The sequence below is a fragment of the Salmo salar genome, chromosome ssa14, assembly GCF_905237065.1.
Source record: "Salmo salar chromosome ssa14, Ssal_v3.1, whole genome shotgun sequence".
NCBI lineage: Eukaryota > Metazoa > Chordata > Actinopteri > Salmoniformes > Salmonidae > Salmo > Salmo salar.
The window spans coordinates 50,310,965-50,333,922 of record NC_059455.1 but is presented as its reverse complement, the minus strand read 5'-3'; the positions used below and the strand labels follow the sequence as shown (position 1 = coordinate 50,333,922).

The window sequence follows — 22,958 nt, the reverse complement described above, 5'->3', positions numbered from 1 at the left end:
ATTACAGCAGTGTGTCACGCCCAATACTATTATGGCTATCTATAGCATTAGCATCACCTTATATAGCACCTGTCACCTTGTATGCCATTAGCATCACCTTATATAACAACTGTCACCTTGTATACCATTAGCATCACCTTATATAGCAACTGTCACCTTGTATGCCATTAGCATCACCTTATATAGCAACTGTCACCTTGTATGCAATTAGCATCACCTTATATAGCAACTGTCACCTTGTATACCATTAGCATCACCTTATATAGCAACTGTCACCTTGTATACCATTAGCATCACCTTATATAGCAACTGTCACCTTGTATACCATTAGCATCACCTTATATAGCACCTGTCACCTTGTATACCATTAGCATCACCTTATATAGCACCTGTCACCTTGTATACCATTAGCATCACCTTATATAGCAACTGTCACCTAGTATACCATTAGCATCACCTTATATAGCACCTGTCACCTTGTATACCATTAGCATCACCTTATATAGCACCTGTCACCTTGTATACCATTAGCATCACCTTATATAGCAACTGTCACCTTGTATATCATTAGCATCACCTTATATAGCAACTGTCACCTTGTATACCATTAGCATCACCTTGTATAGCAACTGTCACCTTGTATAGCATTAGCATCACCTTATATAGCGTGTATCACTGTGTATGCCATTAGCATCACCTTATATAGCACCTGTCACCTTGTATACCATTAGCATCACCTTATATAGCACCTGTCACCTTGTATACCATTGGCATCACCTTATATAGCAACTGTCACCTTGTATACCATTAGCATCACCTTATATAGCAACTGTCACTTTGTATACCATTAGCATCACCTTATATAGCAACTGTCACCTTGTATACCATTACATCACCTTATACAGCACCTGTCACCTTGTATACTATTAGCAACACCGTATATAGTGACTATCACCTTGTATACCATTAGCATCACCTTGTATAGCACCTGTCCTCTTGTATACCATTAGCAGCACCTTATATAGTGACTATCACCTTGTATACCATTAGCATAACCTTATATAGTGACTATCACCTTGTATAGCACCTGCCACCTTGTATACCATTACCATCACCTTATATAGCGACTATCACCTTGTATACCATTACCTTATATAGCAACTGTTACCTTGTATACCATTAGCATCACCTCATATAACAACTGTCACCTTGTATACCATTACCTTATATAGCACCTGTCACCTTGTATACCATTAGCATCACCTTATATAGCACCTGTCACCTTGTATACCATTAGCATCACCTTATATAGCACCTGTTACCTTGTATACCATTAGCATCACCTTATAGAGCACCTGTCACCTTGTATACCATTAGCATCACCTTATATAGCGAGTTTCACCTTGTATACCATTAGCATCACCTTATATAGCAACTATCACCTTGAAAACCATTAGCATCACCTTATATAGCAACTGTCACCTTGTATACCATTAACATCACCTTGTATAGCACCTGCCACCTTGTATGGAAGTAGCATCACCTTATATAGCGTGTATCACTGTGTATGCCATTAGCATCACCTTATATAGCACCTGTCACCTTTGTATACCATTAGCATCACCTTATATAGCACCTGTCACCTTGTATACCATTAGCATCACCTTGTATAGCACCTGTCACCTTGTATACAATTAGCATCACCTTATATAGCGAGTTTCACCTTGTATACCATTAGCATCACCTTATATAGCACCTGTCACCTTGTATACCATTAGCATCACCTTATATAGCAACTGTCACTTTGAATACCATTAGCATCACCTTATATAGCACCTGTCACCTTGTATACCATTAGCATCACCTTATATAGCACCTGTCACCTTGTATACCATTGGCATCACCTTATATAGCAACTGTCACCTTGTATACCATTACCATCACCTTATATAGCAACTGTCACTTTGTATACCATTAGCATCACCTTATATAGCAACTGTCACCTTGTATACCATTAGCATCACCTTATACAGCACCTGCCACCTTGTATACTATTAGCAACACCGTATATAGTGACTATCACCTTGTATACCATTAGCATCACCTTGTATAGCACCTGTCACCTTGTATACGATTAGCAGCACCTTATATACTGACTATCACCTTGTATACCATTAGCATAACCTTATATAGTGACTATCACCTTGTATACCGTTAGCATCACCTTATATAGTGACTATCACCTTGTATAGCACCTGCCACCTTGTATACCATTAGAATCACCTTATATAGCGACTATCACCTTGTATACCATTACCTTATATAGCAACTGTTACCTTGTACACCATTAGCATCACCTTATATAACAACTGTCACCTTGTATACCATTACCTTATATAGCACCTGTCACCTTGTATACCATTAGCATCACCTTATATAGCACCTGTCACCTTGTATACCATTAGCATCACCTTATATAGCACCTGTCACCTTGTATACCATTAGCATCACCTTATAGAGCACCTGTCACCTTGTATACCATTAGCATCACCTTATATAGCGAGTTTCACCTTGTATACCATTAGCATCACCTTATATAGCAACTGTCACCTTGAAAACCATTAGCATCACCTTATATAGCAACTGTCACCTTGTATAAAATTACCTTATATAGCACCTGTCACCTTGTATACCATTAGCATCACCTTATATAGCACCTGTCACCTTGTATACCATTAGCATCACCTTATATAGCACCTGTCACCTTGTATACCATTAGCATCACCTTATATAGCACCTGTCACCTTGTATACCATTAGCATCACCTTATAGAGCAGCTGTCACCTTGTATACCATTAGCATCACCTTGTATAGCAACTGTCACCTTGTATACCATTAGAATCACCTTGTATAGCAACTGTCACCTTGTATACCATTAGCATCACCTTATATAGCAACTGTCACCTTGTATACCATTAGCATCACCTTGTATAGCAACTGTCACCTTGTATACCATTAGCATCACCTTATATAGCGTGTATCACTGTGTATGCCATTAGCATCACCTTATATAGCACCTGTCACCTTGTATACCATTAGCATCACCTTATATAGCACCTGTCACCTTGTATAATATTAGCATCACCTTGTATAGCAACTGTCACCTTGTATACCATTAGCATCACCTTATATAGCGAGTTTCACTTTGTATACCATTAGCATCACCTTATATAGCGAGTTTCACTTTGTATACCATTAGCATCACCTTATATACCAACTGTCACCTTGTATACCATTAGCATCACCTTATATAGCACCTGTCACCTTGTATACCATTAGCATCACCTTACATAGCACCTGTCACCTTGTATACCATTAGCATCACCTTATATAGCAACTGTCACTTTGTATACCATTAGCATCACCTTATATAGCACCTGTAACCTTGTATACCATTAGCATCACCTTATATAGCACCTGTCACCTTGTATACCATTGGCATCACCTTATATAGCAACTGTCACCTTGTATACCATTACCATCACCTTATATAGCAACTGTCACTTTGTATACCATTAGCATCACCTTATATAGCAACTGTCACCTTGTATACCATTAGCATCACCTTATACAGCACCTGTCACCTTGTATACTATTAGCAACACCGTATATAGTGACTATCACCTTGTATACCATTAGCATCACCTTATATAGCACCTGTCACCTTGTATACCATTAGCATCACCTTATATAGCGAGTTTCACCTTGTATACCATTAGCAACACCTTCAATAGCAACTGGCACCTTGAATACCATTAGCATCACCTTATATAGCAACTGTCACCTTGTATACCATTAGCATCGCCTTGTATAGCACCTGCCACCTTGTATGCCATTAGCATCACCTTATATAGCACCTGTCACCTTGTATACCATTAGCATCACCTTATAGAGCAGCTGTCACCTTGTATACCATTAGCATCACCTTGTATAGCAACTGTCACCTTGTATACCATTAGAATCACCTTGTATAGCAACTGTCACCTTGTATACCATTAGCATCACCTTATATAGCAACTGTCACCTTGTATACCATTAGCATCAACTTGTATAGCAACTGTCACCTTGTATACCATTAGCATCACCTTATATAGCGTGTATCACTGTGTATCCCATTAGCATCACCTTATATAGCACCTGTCACCTTGTATACCATTAGCATCACCTTATATAGCACCTGTCACCTTGTATAATATTAGCATCACCTTGTATAGCACCTGTCACCTTGTATACCATTAGCATCACCTTATATAGCGAGTTTCACTTTGTATACCATTAGCATCACCTTATATAGCGAGTTTCACTTTGTATACCATTAGCATCACCTTATATACCAACTGTCACCTTGTATACCATTAGCATCACCTTATATAGCACCTGTCACCTTGTATACCATTAGCATCACCTTATATAGCACCTGTCACCTTGTATACCATTAGCATCACCTTATATAGCAACTGTCACTTTGTATACCATTAGCATCACCTTATATAGCACCTGTCACATTGTATACCATTAGCATCACCTTATATAGCACCTGTCACCTTGTATACCATTGGCATCACCTTATATAGCAACTGTCACCTTGTATACCATTACCATCACCTTATATAGCAACTGTCACTTTGTATACCATTAGCATCACCTTATATAGCAACTGTCACCTTGTATACCATTAGCATCACCTTAAACAGCACCTGTCACCTTGTATACTATTAGCAACACCGTATATAGTGACTATCACCTTGTATAGCACCTGCCACCTTGTATACCATTAGCATCACCTTATATAGCGACTATCACCTTGTATACCATTACATTAAATATCAATTGTTACCGTTTACACCATTAGCATCACCTTATATAACAACTGTCACCTTGTATACCATTACCTTATATAGCACCTGTCACCTTGTATACCATTAGCATCACCTTATATAGCACCTGTCACCTTGTATACCATTAGCATCACCTTATATAGCAACTGTCACCTTGTATACCATTAGCATCACCTTATAGAGCACCTGTCACCTTGTATACCATTAGCATCACCTTATATAGCGAGTTTCACCTTGTATACCATTAGCATCACCTTATATAGCAACTATCACCTTGAAAACCATTAGCATCACCTTATATAGCAACTGTCACCTTGTATACCATTAGCATCACCTTGTATAGCACCTGCCACCTTGTATGCCATAAGCATCACCTTATATAGCACCTGTCACCTTGTATAACATTAGCATCACCTTATAGAGCAGCTGTCACCTTGTATACCATTAGCATCACCTTGTATAGCAACTGTCACCTTGTATACCATTAGCATCACCTTATATAGCAACTGCCACCTTGTATACCATTAGCATCACCTTGTATAGCAACTGTCACCTTGTATACCATTAGCATCACCTTATATAGCGTGTATCACTGTGTATGCCATTAGCATCACCTTATATAGCACCTGTCACCTTGTATACCATTAGCATCACCTTATATAGCACCTGTCACCTTGTATAATATTAGCATCACCTTGTATAGCACCTGTCACCTTGTATACCATTAGCATCACCTTATATAGCGAGTTTCACTTTGTATACCATTAGCATCACCTTATACAGCGAGTTTCACTTTGTATACCATTAGCATCACCTTATATACCAACTGTCACCTTGTATACCATTAGCATCACCTTATATAGCACCTGTCACCTTGTATACCATTAGCATCACCTTATATAGCATCTGTCACTTTGTATACCATTAGCATCACCTTATATAGCACCTGTCACCTTGTATACCATTAGCATCACCTTATATAGCACCTGTCACCTTGTATACCATTAGCATCACCTTATAGAGCACCTGTCACCTTGTATACCATTAGCATCACCTTATATAGCGAGTTTCACCTTGTATACCATTAGCATCACCTTATATAGCAACTATCACCTTGAAAACCATTAGCATCACCTTATATAGCAACTGTCACCTTGTATACCATTAGCATCACCTTGTATAGCACCTGCCACCTTGTACGCCATAAGCATCACCTTATATAGCACCTGTCACCTTGTATACCATTAGCATCACCTTATATAGCACCTGTCACCTTGTATACCATTAGCATCACCTTGTATAGCAACTGTCACCTTGTATACCATTAGCATCACCTTATATAGCGTGTATCACTGTGTATGCCATTAGCATCACCTTATATAGCACCTGTCACCTTGTATACCATTAGCATCACCTTATATAGCACCTGTCACCTTGTATAATATTAGCATCACCTTGTATAGCACCTGTCACCTTGTATACCATTAGCATCACCTTATATAGCGAGTTTCACTTTGTATACCATTAGCATCACCTTATATAGCGAGTTTCACTTTGTATACCATTAGCATCACCTTATATACCAACTGTCACCTTGTATACCATTAGCATCACCTTATATAGCACCTGTCACCTTGTATACCATTAGCATCACCTTATATAGCACCTGTCACCTTGTATACCATTAGCATCACCTTATATAGCAACTGTCACTTTGTATACCATTAGCATCACCTTATATAGCACCTGTCACCTTGTATAATATTAGCATCACCTTGTATAGCACCTGTCACCTTGTATACCATTAGCATCACCTTATATAGCGAGTTTCACTTTGTATACCATTAGCATCACCTTATATAGCGAGTTTCACTTTGTATACCATTAGCATCACCTTATATACCAACTGTCACCTTGTATACCATTAGCATCACCTTATATAGCACCTGTCACCTTGTATACCATTAGCATCACCTTATATAGCACCTGTCACCTTGTATACCATTAGCATCACCTTATATAGCACCTGTCACCTTGTATACCATTAGCATCACCTTATATAGCACCTGTCACCTTGTATACCATTATCATCACCTTATAGAGCACCTGTCACCTTGTATACCATTAGCATCACCTTATATAGCGAGTTTCACCTTGTATACCATTAGCATCACCTTATATAGCAACTATCACCTTGAAAACCATTAGCATCACCTTATATAGCAACTGTCACCTTGTATACCATTAGCATCACCTTGTATAGCACCTGCCACCTTGTATGCCATAAGCATCACCTTATATAGCACCTGTCACCTTGTATACCATTAGCATCACCTTATATAGCACCTGTCACCTTGTATACCATTAGCATCACCTTGTATAGCACCTGTCACCTTGTATACGATTAGCAGCACCTTATATACTGACTATCACCTTGTATACCATTAGCATAACCTTATATAGTGACTATCACCTTGTATACCGTTAGCATCACCTTATATAGCGACTATCACCTTGTATAGCACCTGCCACCTTGTATACCATTAGCATCACCTTATATAGCGACTATCACCTTGTATACCATTAGCCCCTTATATAGCAACTGTCACCTTGTATACCATTAGCATCACCTTATATAACAACTGTCACCTTGTATACCATTAGCTCACTTATATAGCACCTGTCACCTTGTATACCATTAGCATCACCTTATATAGCACCTGTCACCTTGTATACCATTAGCATCACCTTATATAGCACCTGTCACCTTGTATACCATTAGCATCACCTTATATAGCACCTGTCACCTTGTATACCATTAGCATCACCTTATATAGCGAGTTTCACCTTGTATACCATTAGCATCACCTTATATAGCACCTGTCACCTTGAATACCATTAGCATCACCTTATATAGCAACTGTCACCTTGTATACCATTAGCTCACCTTATATAGCACCTGTCACCTTGTATACCATTAGCATCACCTTATATAGCACCTGTCACCTTGTATACCATTAGCATCACCTTATATAGCACCTGTCACCTTGTATACCATTAGCATCACCTTATATAGCACCTGTCACCTTGTATACCATTAGCATCACCTTATATAGCAGCTGTCACCTTGTATACCATTAGCATCACCTTGTATAGCAACTGTCACCTTGTATACCATTAGCATCACCTTATATAGCACCTGTCACCTTGTATACCATTAGCATCACCTTATATAGCACCTGTCACCTTGTATACCATTAGCATCACCTTGTATAGCAACTGTCACCTTGTATACCATTAGCATCACCTTATATAGCGTGTATCACTGTGTATGCCATTAGCATCACCTTATATAGCACCTGTCACCTTGTATACCATTAGCATCACCTTATATAGCACCTGTCACCTTGTATAATATTAGCATCACCTTGTATAGCAACTGTCACCTTGTATACCATTAGCATCACCTTATATAGCGAGTTTCACTTTGTATACCATTAGCATCACCTTATATAGCGAGTTTCACTTTGTATACCATTAGCATCACCTTATATACCAACTGTCACCTTGTATACCATTAGCATCACCTTATATAGCACCTGTCACCTTGTATACCATTAGCATCACCTTACATAGCACCTGTCACCTTGTATACCATTAGCATCACCTTATATAGCAACTGTCACTTTGTATACCATTAGCATCACCTTATATAGCACCTGTCACCTTGTATACCATTAGCATCACCTTATATAGCACCTGTCACCTTGTATACCATTGGCATCACCTTATATAGCACCTGTCACCTTGTATACCATTAGCATCACCTTATATAGCAACTGTCACTTTGTATACCATTAGCATCACCTTATATAGCAACTGTCACCTTGTATACCATTAGCATCACCTTATACAGCACCTGTCACCTTGTATACCATTAGCATCACCTTATATAGCACCTGTCACCTTGTATACCATTAGCATCACCTTATATAGCACCTGTCACCTTGTATACCATTAGCATCACCTTATATAGCGAGTTTCACCTTGTATACCATTAGCATCACCTTATATAGCACCTGTCACCTTGTATACCATTAGCATCACCTTATATAGCACCTGTCACCTTGTATACCATTAGCATCACCTTATATAGCACCTGTCACCTTGTATACCATTAGCATCACCTTATATAGCAACTATCACCTTGTATACCATTAGCATCACCTTATATAGCAACTGTCACCTTGTATACCATTAGCATCACCTTGTATAGCACCTGCCACCTTGTATACCATTAGCATCACCTTATATAGCACCTGTCACCTTGTATACCATTAGCATCACCTTATATAGCACCTGTCACCTTGTATACCATTAGCATCACCTTGTATAGCAACTGTCACCTTGTATACCATTAGCATCACCTTATATAGCGTGTATCACTGTGTATGCCATTAGCATCACCTTATATAGCACCTGTCACCTTGTATACCATTAGCATCACCTTATATAGCACCTGTCACCTTGTATAATATTAGCATCACCTTGTATAGCACCTGTCACCTTGTATACCATTAGCATCACCTTATATAGCGAGTTTCACTTTGTATACCATTAGCATCACCTTATATAGCGAGTTTCACTTTGTATACCATTAGCATCACCTTATATACCAACTGTCACCTTGTATACCATTAGCATCACCTTATATAGCACCTGTCACCTTGTATACCATTAGCATCACCTTATATAGCACCTGTCACCTTGTATACCATTAGCATCACCTTATATAGCACCTGTCACCTTGTATACCATTAGCATCACCTTATATAGCACCTGTCACCTTGTATACCATTAGCATCACCTTATATAGCACCTGTCACCTTGTATACCATTAGCATCACCTTATATAGCGAGTTTCACCTTGTATACCATTAGCATCACCTTATATAGCAACTATCACCTTGAAAACCATTAGCATCACCTTATATAGCAACTGTCACCTTGTATACCATTAGCATCACCTTGTATAGCACCTGCCACCTTGTATGCCATAAGCATCACCTTATATAGCACCTGTCACCTTGTATACCATTAGCATCACCTTATATAGCACCTGTCACCTTGTATACCATTAGCATCACCTTGTATAGCAACTGTCACCTTGTATACCATTAGCATCACCTTATATAGCGTGTATCACTGTGTATGCCATTAGCATCACCTTATATAGCACCTGTCACCTTGTATACCATTAGCATCACCTTATATAGCACCTGTCACCTTGTATAATATTAGCATCACCTTGTATAGCACCTGTCACCTTGTATACCATTAGCATCACCTTATATAGCGAGTTTCACTTTGTATACCATTAGCATCACCTTATATAGCGAGTTTCACTTTGTATACCATTAGCATCACCTTATATACCAACTGTCACCTTGTATACCATTAGCATCACCTTATATAGCACCTGTCACCTTGTATACCATTAGCATCACCTTATATAGCACCTGTCACCTTGTATACCATTAGCATCACCTTATATAGCAACTGTCACCTTGTATACCATTAGCATCACCTTATATAGCACCTGTCACCTTGTATAATATTAGCATCACCTTGTATAGCACCTGTCACCTTGTATACCATTAGCATCACCTTATATAGCGAGTTTCACTTTGTATACCATTAGCATCACCTTATATAGCGAGTTTCACTTTGTATACCATTAGCATCACCTTATATACCAACTGTCACCTTGTATACCATTAGCATCACCTTATATAGCACCTGTCACCTTGTATACCATTAGCATCACCTTATATAGCACCTGTCACCTTGTATACCATTAGCATCACCTTATATAGCACCTGTCACCTTGTATACCATTAGCATCACCTTATATAGCACCTGTCACCTTGTATACCATTAGCATCACCTTATATAGCACCTGTCACCTTGTATACCATTAGCATCACCTTATATAGCAAGCTGTCACCTTGTATACCATTAGCATCACCTTATATAGCAACTGTCACCTTTGTATACCATTAGCATCACCTTATATAGCAACTGTCACCTTGTATACCATTAGCATCACCTTATATAGCACCTGTCACCTTGTATACCATTAGCATCACCTTATATAGCACCTGTCACCTTGTATACCATTAGCATCACCTTATATAGCACCTGTCACCTTGTATACCATTAGCATCACCTTATATAGCAACTGTCACCTTGTATACCATTAGCATCACCTTATATAGCACCTGTTCACCTTGTATACCATTAGCATCACCTTATATAGCACCTGTCACCTTGTATACCATTAGCATCACCTTATATAGCACCTGTCACCTTGTATACCATTAGCATCACCTTATATAGCACCTGTCACCTTGTATACCATTAGCATCACCTTATATAGCGCTGTCACTTTGTATGCCATTAGCATCACCTTATATAGCACCTGTCACCTTGTATACCATTAGCATCACCTTATATAGCACCTGTCACCTTGTATAACATTAGCATCACCTTGTATAGCACCTGTCACCTTGTATACCATTAGCATCACCTTATATAGCGAGTTTCACTTTGTATACCATTAGCATCACCTTATATAGCGCGTTTCACTTTGTATACCATTAGCATCACCTTATATAGCAACTGTCACCTTGTATACCATTAGCATCACCTTATATAGCACCTGTCACCTTGTATACCATTAGCATCACCTTATATAGCGCCTTTCACTTTGTATACCATTAGCATCAACTTATATAGCGACCTGTCACTTTGTATACCTTTAGCATCACCTTATATACCAACTGTCACCTTGTATACCATTAGCATCACCTTATATAGCACCTGTCACCTTGTATACCATTAGCATCACCTTATATAGCGAGTTTCACCTTGTATACCATTAGCATCACCTTATATAGCAACTGTCACCTTGAATACCATTAGCATCACCTTATATAGCAACTGTCACCTTGTATACCATTATCATCGCCTTGTATAGCACCTGCCACCTTGTATGCCATTAGCATCACCTTATATAGCACCTGTCACCTTGTATACCATTAGCATCACCTTATAGAGCACCTGTCACCTTGTATACCATTAGCATCACCTTATATAGCGACTGTATCACTTTGTATGCCATTAGCATCACCTTATATAGCACCTGTCACCTTGTATACCATTAGCATCACCTTATATAGCACCTGTCACCTTGTATAATATTAGCATCACCTTATATAGCGCCTGTCACCTTGTATACCATTAGCATCACCTTATATAGCGAGTTTCACTTTGTAAACCATTACCATCACCTTATATAGCGAGTTTCACTTTGTAAACCATTACCATCACCTTATATAGCGAGTTTCACCTTGTATGCCATTAGCATCACCTTATATAGCACCTGTCACCTTGTATACCATTAGCATCACCTTATAGAGCAGCTGTCACCTTGTATACCATTAGCATCACCTTGTATAGCAACTGTCACCTTGTATACCATTAGAATCACCTTGTATAGCAACTGTCACCTTGTATACCATTAGCATCACCTTGTATAGCAACTGTCACCTTGTATACCATTAGCATCACCTTATATAGCGTGTATCACTGTGTATGCCATTAGCATCACCTTATATAGCACCTGTCACCTTGTATACCATTAGCATCACCTTATATAGCACCTGTCACCTTGTATAATATTAGCATCACCTTGTATAGCACCTGTCACCTTGTATACCATTAGCATCACCTTATATAGCGAGTTTCACTTTGTATACCATTAGCATCAACTTATATAGCGAGTTTCACTTTGTATACCTTTAGCATCACCTTATATACCAACTGTCACCTTGTATACCATTAGCATCACCTTATATAGCACCTGTCACCTTGTATACCATTAGCATCACCTTATATAGCGACGTTTCACCTTGTATACCATTAGCATCACCTTATATAGCAACTGTCACCTTGTATACCATTAGCATCACCTTATATAGCAACTGTCACCTTGTATACCATTAGTCACCTTGTATAGCACCTGCCACCTTGTATACCATTAGCATCACCTTATATAGCACCTGTCACCTTGTATACCATTAGCATCACCTTATATAGCAGCTGTCACCTTGTATACCATTAGCATCACCTTATATAGCGTGTATCACTGTGTATGCCATTAGCATCACCTTATATAGCACCTGTCACCTTGTATACCATTAGCATCACCTTATATAGCACCTGTCACCTTGTATAATATTAGCATCACCTTATATAGCACCTGTTCACCTTGTATGCCATTAGCATCACCTTATATAGCGAGTTTCACTTTGTATACCATTACCATCACCTTATATAGCGAGTTTCACTTTGTATACCATTAGCATCACCTTATATAGCGAGTTTCACTTTGTAAACCATTACCATCACCTTGTATAGCAACTGTCACCTTGTATACCATTAGCATCACCTTATATAGCGCTGTATCACTGTGTATGCCATTAGCATCACCTTATATAGCACCTGTCACCTTGTATACCATTAGCATCACCTTATATAGCACCTGTCACCTTGTATAATATTAGCATCACCTTGTATAGCACCTGTCACCTTGTATACCATTAGCATCACCTTATATAGCGCGTTTCACTTTGTATACCATTAGCATCACCTTATATAGCGAGTTTCACTTTGTATACCATTAGCATCACCTTATATACCAACTGTCACCTTGTATACCATTAGCATCACCTTATATAGCACCTGTCACCTTGTATACCATTAGCATCACCTTATATAGCACCTGTCACCTTGTATACCATTAGCATCACCTTATATAGCAACTGTCACATTGTATACCATTAGCATCACCTTATATAGCACCTGTCACCTTGAAAACCATTAGCATCACCTTATATAGCAACTGTCACCTTGTATACCATTAGCATCACCTTGTATAGCACCTGCCACCTTGTATGCCATAAGCATCACCTTATATAGCACCTGTCACCTTGTATACCATTAGCATCACCTTATATAGCACCTGTCACCTTGTATACCATTAGCATCACCTTATAGAGCACCTGTCACCTTGTATACCATTAGCATCACCTTATATAGCGAGTTTCACCTTGTATACCATTAGCATCACCTTATATAGCAACTATCACCTTGAAAACCATTAGCATCACCTTATATAGCAACTGTCACCTTGTATACCATTAGCATCACCTTGTATAGCACCTGCCACCTTGTATGCCATAAGCATCACCTTATATAGCACCTGTCACCTTGTATACCATTAGCATCACCTTATATAGCACCTGTCACCTTGTATACAATTAGCATCACCTTGTATAGCAACTGTCACCTTGTATACCATTAGCATCACCTTATATAGCGTGTATCACTGTGTATGCCATTAGCATCACCTTATATAGCACCTGTCACCTTGTATACCATTAGCATCACCTTATATAGCACCTGTCACCTTGTATAATATTAGCATCACCTTGTATAGCACCTGTCACCTTGAATACCATTAGCATCACCTTATATAGCGAGTTTCACTTTGTATACCATTAGCATCACCTTATATAGCGAGTTTCACTTTGTATACCATTAGCATCACCTTATATACCAACTGTCACCTTGTATACCATTAGCATCACCTTATATAGCACCTGTCACCTTGTATACCATTAGCATCACCTTATATAGCACCTGTCACCTTGTATACCATTAGCATCACCTTATATAGCAACTGTCACATTGTATACCATTAGCATCACCTTATATAGCACCTGTCACCTTGAAAACCATTAGCATCACCTTATATAGCAACTGTCACCTTGTATACCATTAGCATCACCTTGTATAGCACCTGCCACCTTGTATGCCATAAGCATCACCTTATATAGCACCTGTCACCTTGTATACCATTAACATCACCTTATATAGCACCTGTCACCTTGTATACCATTAGCATCACCTTGTATAGCAACTGACACCTTGTATACCATTAGCATCACCTTATATAGCGTGTATCACTGTGTATGCCATTAGCATCACCTTATATAGCACCTGTCACCTTGTATACCATTAGCATCACCTTATATAGCACCTGTCACCTTGTATAATATTAGCATCACCTTGTATAGCACCTGTCACCTTGTATACCATTAGCATCACCTTATATAGCGAGTTTCACTTTGTATACCATTAGCATCACCTTATATAGCGAGTTTCACTTTGTATACCATTAGCATCACCTTATATACCAACTGTCACCTTGTATACCATTAGCATCACCTTATATAGCACCTGTCACCTTGTATACCATTAGCATCACCTTATATAGCACCTGTCACCTTGTATACCATTAGCATCACCTTATATAGCGACTGTCACTTTGTATACCATTAGCATCACCTTATATAGCACCTGTCACCTTGTATACCATTAGCATCACCTTATATAGCACCTGTCACCTTGTATAATATTAGCATCACCTTGTATAGCACCTGTCACCTTGTATACCATTAGCATCACCTTATATAGCGAGTTTCACTTTGTATACCATTAGCATCACCTTATATAGCGAGTTTCACTTTGTATACCATTAGCATCACCTTATATACCAACTGTCACCTTGTATACCATTAGCATCACCTTATATAGCACCTGTCACCTTGTATACCATTAGCATCACCTTATATAGCACCTGTCACCTTGTATACCATTAGCATCACCTTATATAGCAACTGTCACTTTGTATACCATTAGCATCACCTTATATAGCACCTGTCACCTTGTATACCATTAGCATCACCTTATATAGCACCTGTCACCTTGTATACCATTGGCATCACCTTATATAGCAACTGTCACCTTGTATACCATTACCATCACCTTATATAGCAACTGTCACTTTGTATACCATTAGCATCACCTTATATAGCAACTGTCACCTTGTATACCATTAGCATCACCTTATACAGCACCTGTCACCTTGTATACTATTAGCAACACCGTATATAGTGACTATCACCTTGTATACCATTAGCATCACCTTATATAGCACCTGTCACCTTGTATACCATTAGCATCACCTTATATAGCGAGTTTCACCTTGTATACCATTAGCATCACCTTCAATAGCAACTGGCACCTTGAATACCATTAGCATCACCTTCTATAGCAACTGTCACCTTGTATACCATTAGCATCGCCTTGTATAGCACCTGCCACCTTGTATGCCATTAGCATCACCTTATATAGCACCTGTCACCTTGTATACCATTAGCATCACCTTATAGAGCAGCTGTCACCTTGTATACCATTAGCATCACCTTGTATAGCAACTGTCACCTTGTATACCATTAGAATCACCTTGTATAGCAACTGTCACCTTGTATACCATTAGCATCACCTTGTATAGCAACTGTCACCTTGTATACCATTAGCATCACCTTATATAGCGTGTATCACTGTGTATGCCATTAGCATCACCTTATATAGCACCTGTCACCTTGTATACCATTAGCATCACCTTATATAGCACCTGTCACCTTGTATAATATTAGCATCACCTTGTATAGCACCTGTCACCTTGTATACCATTAGCATCACCTTATATAGCGAGTTTCACTTTGTATACCATTAGCATCACCTTATATAGCGAGTTTCACTTTGTATACCTTTAGCATCACCTTATATACCAACTGTCACCTTGTATACCATTAGCATCACCTTATATAGCACCTGTCACCTTGTATACCATTAGCATCACCTTATATAGCGAGTTTCACCTTGTATACCATTAGCATCACCTTCAATAGCAACTGGCACCTTGAATACCATTAGCATCACCTTCTATAGCAACTGTCACCTTGTATACCATTATCATCGCCTTGTATAGCACCTGCCACCTTGTATGCCATTAGCATCACCTTATATAGCACCTGTCACCTTGTATACCATTAGCATCACCTTATAGAGCAGCTGTCACCTTGTATACCATTAGCATCACCTTATATAGCGTGTATCACTGTGTATGCCATTAGCATCACCTTATATAGCACCTGTCACCTTGTATACCATTAGCATCACCTTATATAGCACCTGTCACCTTGTATAATATTAGCATCACCTTATATAGCGTGTATCACTGTGTATGCCATTAGCATCACCTTATATAGCGAGTTTCACTTTGTAAACCATTACCTTCACCTTATATAGCGAGTTTCACTTTGTATACCATTAGCATCACCTTATATAGCGAGTTTCACTTTGTAAACCATTACCATCACCTTGTATAGCAACTGTCACCTTGTATACCATTAGCATCACCTTATATAGCGTGTATCACTGTGTATGCCATTAGCATCACCTTATATAGCACCTGTCACCTTGTATACCATTAGCATCACCTTATATAGCACCTGTCACCTTGTATAATATTAGCATCACCTTGTATAGCACCTGTCACCTTGTATACCATTAGCATCACCTTATATAGCGAGTTTCACTTTGTATACCATTAGCATCAACTTATATAGCGAGTTTCACTTTGTATACCATTAGCATCACCTTATATACCAACTGTCACCTTGTATACCATTAGCATCACCTTATATAGCACCTGTCACCTTGTATACCATTAGCATCACCTTATACAGCACCTGTCACCTTGTATACCATTAGCATCACCTTATATAGCGACTATCACCTTGTATACCATTAGCATCACCTTATATAGCACCTGTCACCTTGTATACCATTAGCATCACCTTATATAGCGCGTTTCACCTTGTATACCATTAGCATCACCTTAATAGCAACTGGCACCTTGTATACCATTAGCATCACCTTCTATAGCAACTGTCACCTTGTATACCATTAGCATCGCCTTGTATAGCACCTGCCACCTTGTATGCCATTAGCATCACCTTATATAGCACCTGTCACCTTGTATACCATTAGCATCACCTTATATAGCAGCTGTCACCTTGTATACCATTAGCATCACCTTATATAGCGTGTATCACTGTGTATGCCATTAGCATCACCTTATATAGCACCTGTCACCTTGTATACCATTAGCATCACCTTATATAGCACCTGTCACCTTGTATAATATTAGCATCACCTTATATAGCGTGTATCACTGTGTATGCCATTAGCATCACCTTATATAGCGAGTTTCACTTTGTAAACCATTACCATCACCTTATATAGCGAGTTTCACTTTGTATACCATTAGCATCACCTTATATAGCGAGTTTCACCTTGTATACCATTAGCATCAGCTTATATAGCAACTATCACCTTGAAAACCATTAGCATCACCTTATATAGCACCTGCCACCTTGTATGCCATAAGCATCACCTTATATAGCACCTGTCACCTTGTATACCATTAGCATCACCTTATATAGCACCTGTCACCTTGTATACCATTAGCATCACCTTGTATAGCAACTGTCACCTTGTATACCATTAGCATCACCTTATATAGCGTGTATCACTGTGTATGCCATTAGCATCACCTTATATAGCACCTGTCACCTTGTATACCATTAGCATCACCTTATATAGCACCTGTCACCTTGTATAATATTAGCATCACCTTGTATAGCACCTGTCACCTTGTATACCATTAGCATCACCTTATATAGCGAGTTTCACTTTGTATACCATTAGCATCACCTTATATAGCGAGTTTCACTTTGTATACCATTAGCATCACCTTATATACCAACTGTCACCTTGTATACCATTAGCATCACCTTATATAGCACCTGTCACCTTGTATACCATTAGCATCACCTTATATAGCACCTGTCACCTTGTATACCATTAGCATCACCTTATATAGCACCTGTCACTTTGTATACCATTAGCATCACCTTATATAGCACCTGTCACCTTGTATAATATTAGCATCACCTTGTATAGCACCTGTCACCTTGTATACCATTAGCATCACCTTATATAGCGAGTTTCACTTTGTATACCATTAGCATCACCTTATATAGCGAGTTTCACTTTGTATACCATTAGCATCACCTTATATACCAACTGTCACCTTGTATACCATTAGCATCACCTTATATAGCACCTGTCACCTTGTATACCATTAGCATCACCTTATATAGCACCTGTCACCTTGTATACCATTAGCATCACCTTATATAGCACCTGTCACCTTGTATACCATTAGCATCACCTTATATAGCACCTGTCACCTTGTATACCATTAGCATCACCTTATAGAGCACCTGTCACCTTGTATACCATTAGCATCACCTTATATAGCGAGTTTCACCTTGTATACCATTAGCATCACCTTATATAGCAACTGTCACCTTGTATACCATTAGCATCACCTTATATAGCACCTGTCACCTTGTATACCATTAGCATCACCTTGTATAGCACCTGCCACCTTGTATGCCATTAGCATCACCTTATATAGCGTGTATCACTGTGTATGCCATTAGCATCACCTTATATAGCACCTGTCACCTTGTATAATATTAGCATCACCTTGTATAGCACCTGTCACCTTGAATACCATTAGCATCACCTTATATAGCGAGTTTCACTTTGTATACCATTAGCATCACCTTATATAGCGAGTTTCACTTTGTATACCATTAGCATCACCTTATATACCAACTGTCACCTTGTATACCATTAGCATCACCTTATATAGCACCTGTCACCTTGTATACCATTAGCATCACCTTATATAGCACCTGTCACCTTGTATACCATTAGCATCACCTTATATAGCAACTGTCACTTTGTATACCATTAGCATCACCTTATATAGCACCTGTCACCTTGTATAATATTAGCATCACCTTGTATAGCACCTGTCACCTTGTATACCATTAGCATCACCTTATATAGCACCTGTCACCTTGTATACCATTAGCATCACCTTATATAGCACCTGTCACCTTGTATACCATTAGCATCACCTTATATACCAACTGTCACCTTGTATACCATTAGCATCACCTTATATAGCACCTGTCACCTTGTATACCATTAGCATCACCTTATAGAGCACCTGTCACCTTGTATACCATTAGCATCACCTTATATAGCGAGTTTCACCTTGTATACCATTAGCATCACCTTATATAGCAACTATCACCTTGAAAACCATTAGCATCACCTTATATAGCAACTGTCACCTTGTATACCATTAGCATCACCTTGTATAGCACCTGCCACCTTGTATGCCATAAGCATCACCTTATATAGCACCTGTCACCTTGTATACCATTAACATCACCTTATATAGCACCTGTCACCTTGTATACCATTAGCATCACCTTGTATAGCAACTGTCACCTTGTATACCATTAGCATCACCTTATATAGCGTGTATCACTGTGTATGCCATTAGCATCACCTTATATAGCACCTGTCACCTTGTATACCATTAGCATCACCTTATATAGCACCTGTCACCTTGTATAATATTAGCATCACCTTGTATAGCACCTGTCACCTTGTATACCATTAGCATCACCTTATATAGCGAGTTTCACTTTGTATACCATTAGCATCACCTTATATAGCGAGTTTCACTTTGTATACCATTAGCATCACCTTATATACCAACTGTCACCTTGTATACCATTAGCATCACCTTATATAGCACCTGTCACCTTGTATACCATTAGCATCACCTTATATAGCACCTGTCACCTTGTATACCATTAGCATCACCTTATATAGCAACTGTCACTTTGTATACCATTAGCATCACCTTATATAGCACCTGTCACCTTGTATACCATTAGCATCACCTTATATAGCACCTGTCACCTTGTATAACATTAGCATCACCTTGTATAGCACCTGTCACCTTGTATACCATTAGCATCACCTTATATAGCGAGTTTCACTTTGTATACCATTAGCATCACCTTATATAGCGAGTTTCACTTTGTATACCATTAGCATCACCTTATATACCAACTGTCACCTTGTATACCATTAGCATCACCTTATATAGCACCTGTCACCTTGTATACCATTAGCATCACCTTATATAGCACCTGTCACCTTGTATACCATTAGCATCACCTTATATAGCAACTGTCACTTTGTATACCATTAGCATCACCTTATATAGCACCTGTCACCTTGTATACCATTAGCATCACCTTATATAGCACCTGTCACCTTGTATACCATTGGCATCACCTTATATAGCAACTGTCACCTTGTATACCATTACCATCACTACATCATGCCGACACTAGAGGATGTCCTCTACAAGCTTCCCAAGGCCAGGATTTTCACCTTGGTGGATGCCCGAGATGCATTCCTTCAATGCAAGCTGGACGAAGAAAGCAGCTTCATGACTACCTTCTGGACCCCCTGGGGTCGGAAACGCTGGCTCAAGCTCCCGTTGGTGTCTCAGTGGCACCTGAGGTATACCAACGCAAGCAGCACGAGTTACTGGCTGGGCTCAAGGGCATTGAACCCATCGCTGATGATGTCCTGATCGTAGGCTGTGGTGACACAGACGATGAAGCAGAACTCGACCACGATGTGAAGCTCCTGGCACTGATGGAGCGCTGTCGAACAGTTAAGCTTCGTCTTGGCCTGAAGAAGCTACAGTTCAAGGTGAAAGACGTCCACTTCCATTGCCACATTCTTTCGGCAAAAGGCCTGAAGCCGGACCCAGACAAGGTCCGAGCGATCCTCGACATGCCAAACCCATCTGATGCAAAAGGAGTACAGCGTCTCATCGGTTTTGCAAACTATCTTGCAAAGTTCATGCCACACCTATCAGCAGTCTGTGAGCCTCTGCACCGGTTGCTGGACAAAGACACACCATGGCACTGGCTACCCAAGCACGAGGCAGCGGTGCAGGAGATGAAATCTCTGGCTTCATCCATGCCAGTGTTGCGCTACTACGACGTCACGAAGCCTGTCACAATCCAGAGTGACTCCAGTCAAAGGGGACTTGGATGCTGCCTTATGCAGGAAGGCCAACCCGTTGTGTTTGCCTCGAGAGCGCTCACCCCCACCGAACAGAACTATGCACAAATTGAGAAAGAGTGCCTCAGCATCGTCTTCTCTTGCCAGCGATTTCATCACTACTTGTATGGTCGAGAGCTGGTCACCGCTGAAACTGACCACAAACCACTCATTGCCATATTCAGTAAACCTCTCCTCAACGCGCCCAAGAGGCTTCAAAGCATGCTCCTGACTCTGCAAAACTACAGCCTGAAGGTCATTTACAAGCCAGGACCAGAGATGTACATCAGCGACACACTGAGCAGGGCAACGGCACAATGTACAGGCAGAGGCACTGCCTATCAGCGGCAGGCCATCTGTTCGCTACAGCAGGAACAACAAGATGTTCAACAGATCAATCAGGCAGACTACTTAAACGTCACAGATCACCGCCTAGCCCAGATCAGGCAACACACTGACAAGGACGAACACCTACAATCACTGAAGTCCATGGCTCTCGCAGGTTGGCCATACCTGAAAGAGGAGACACCTTTCACAGTGAGAGAATACTGGACCTTTCGAGATGAGATCAGCGTGCAAAATGGCGTCTTGTTCAGAGGTCAGAAGGTCATTATTCCCAAATCACTACGTCCAGAGATGCTTACCCGCATACACTCCAGTCACGTTGGAGGTGACGCATGCTACCGCCAGGCTCGTGAAACATTATACTGGCCAAACATGCAAGCAGAAATTAAAGACTTTGTCAGCAACTGTACCACGTGCAACGAGTACGCTCATGAACAGCAAAAGGAAACCATGATGTCACACGAACTGCCCACAAGGGCCTGGCAAATCGTCAGCATGGACTTATTCAGCCACAGACAAAAGGACTATCTTCTCATTGTGGATCACTACTCTGACTTTTGGGAAATTGAACTGCTCCCTGACTTGTCTGCAGAGACGGTCATAAAGCGCTGCAAGGCGCAGTTTGCCAGGCAAGGTCAGCCTGACAAGGTAATCACGGAC

At 39.8% G+C, this 22,958-nt stretch overlaps 1 protein-coding gene across 1 annotated transcript in view; it reads left to right on the top strand.

The window, feature by feature from the left end:
- Positions 1 to 22,958, top strand: part of LOC106591876 (piezo-type mechanosensitive ion channel component 2) — a 267,883-nt gene that overhangs the window by 60,940 nt on the left and 183,985 nt on the right. The gene's annotated exons all lie outside the window — the stretch shown is intronic.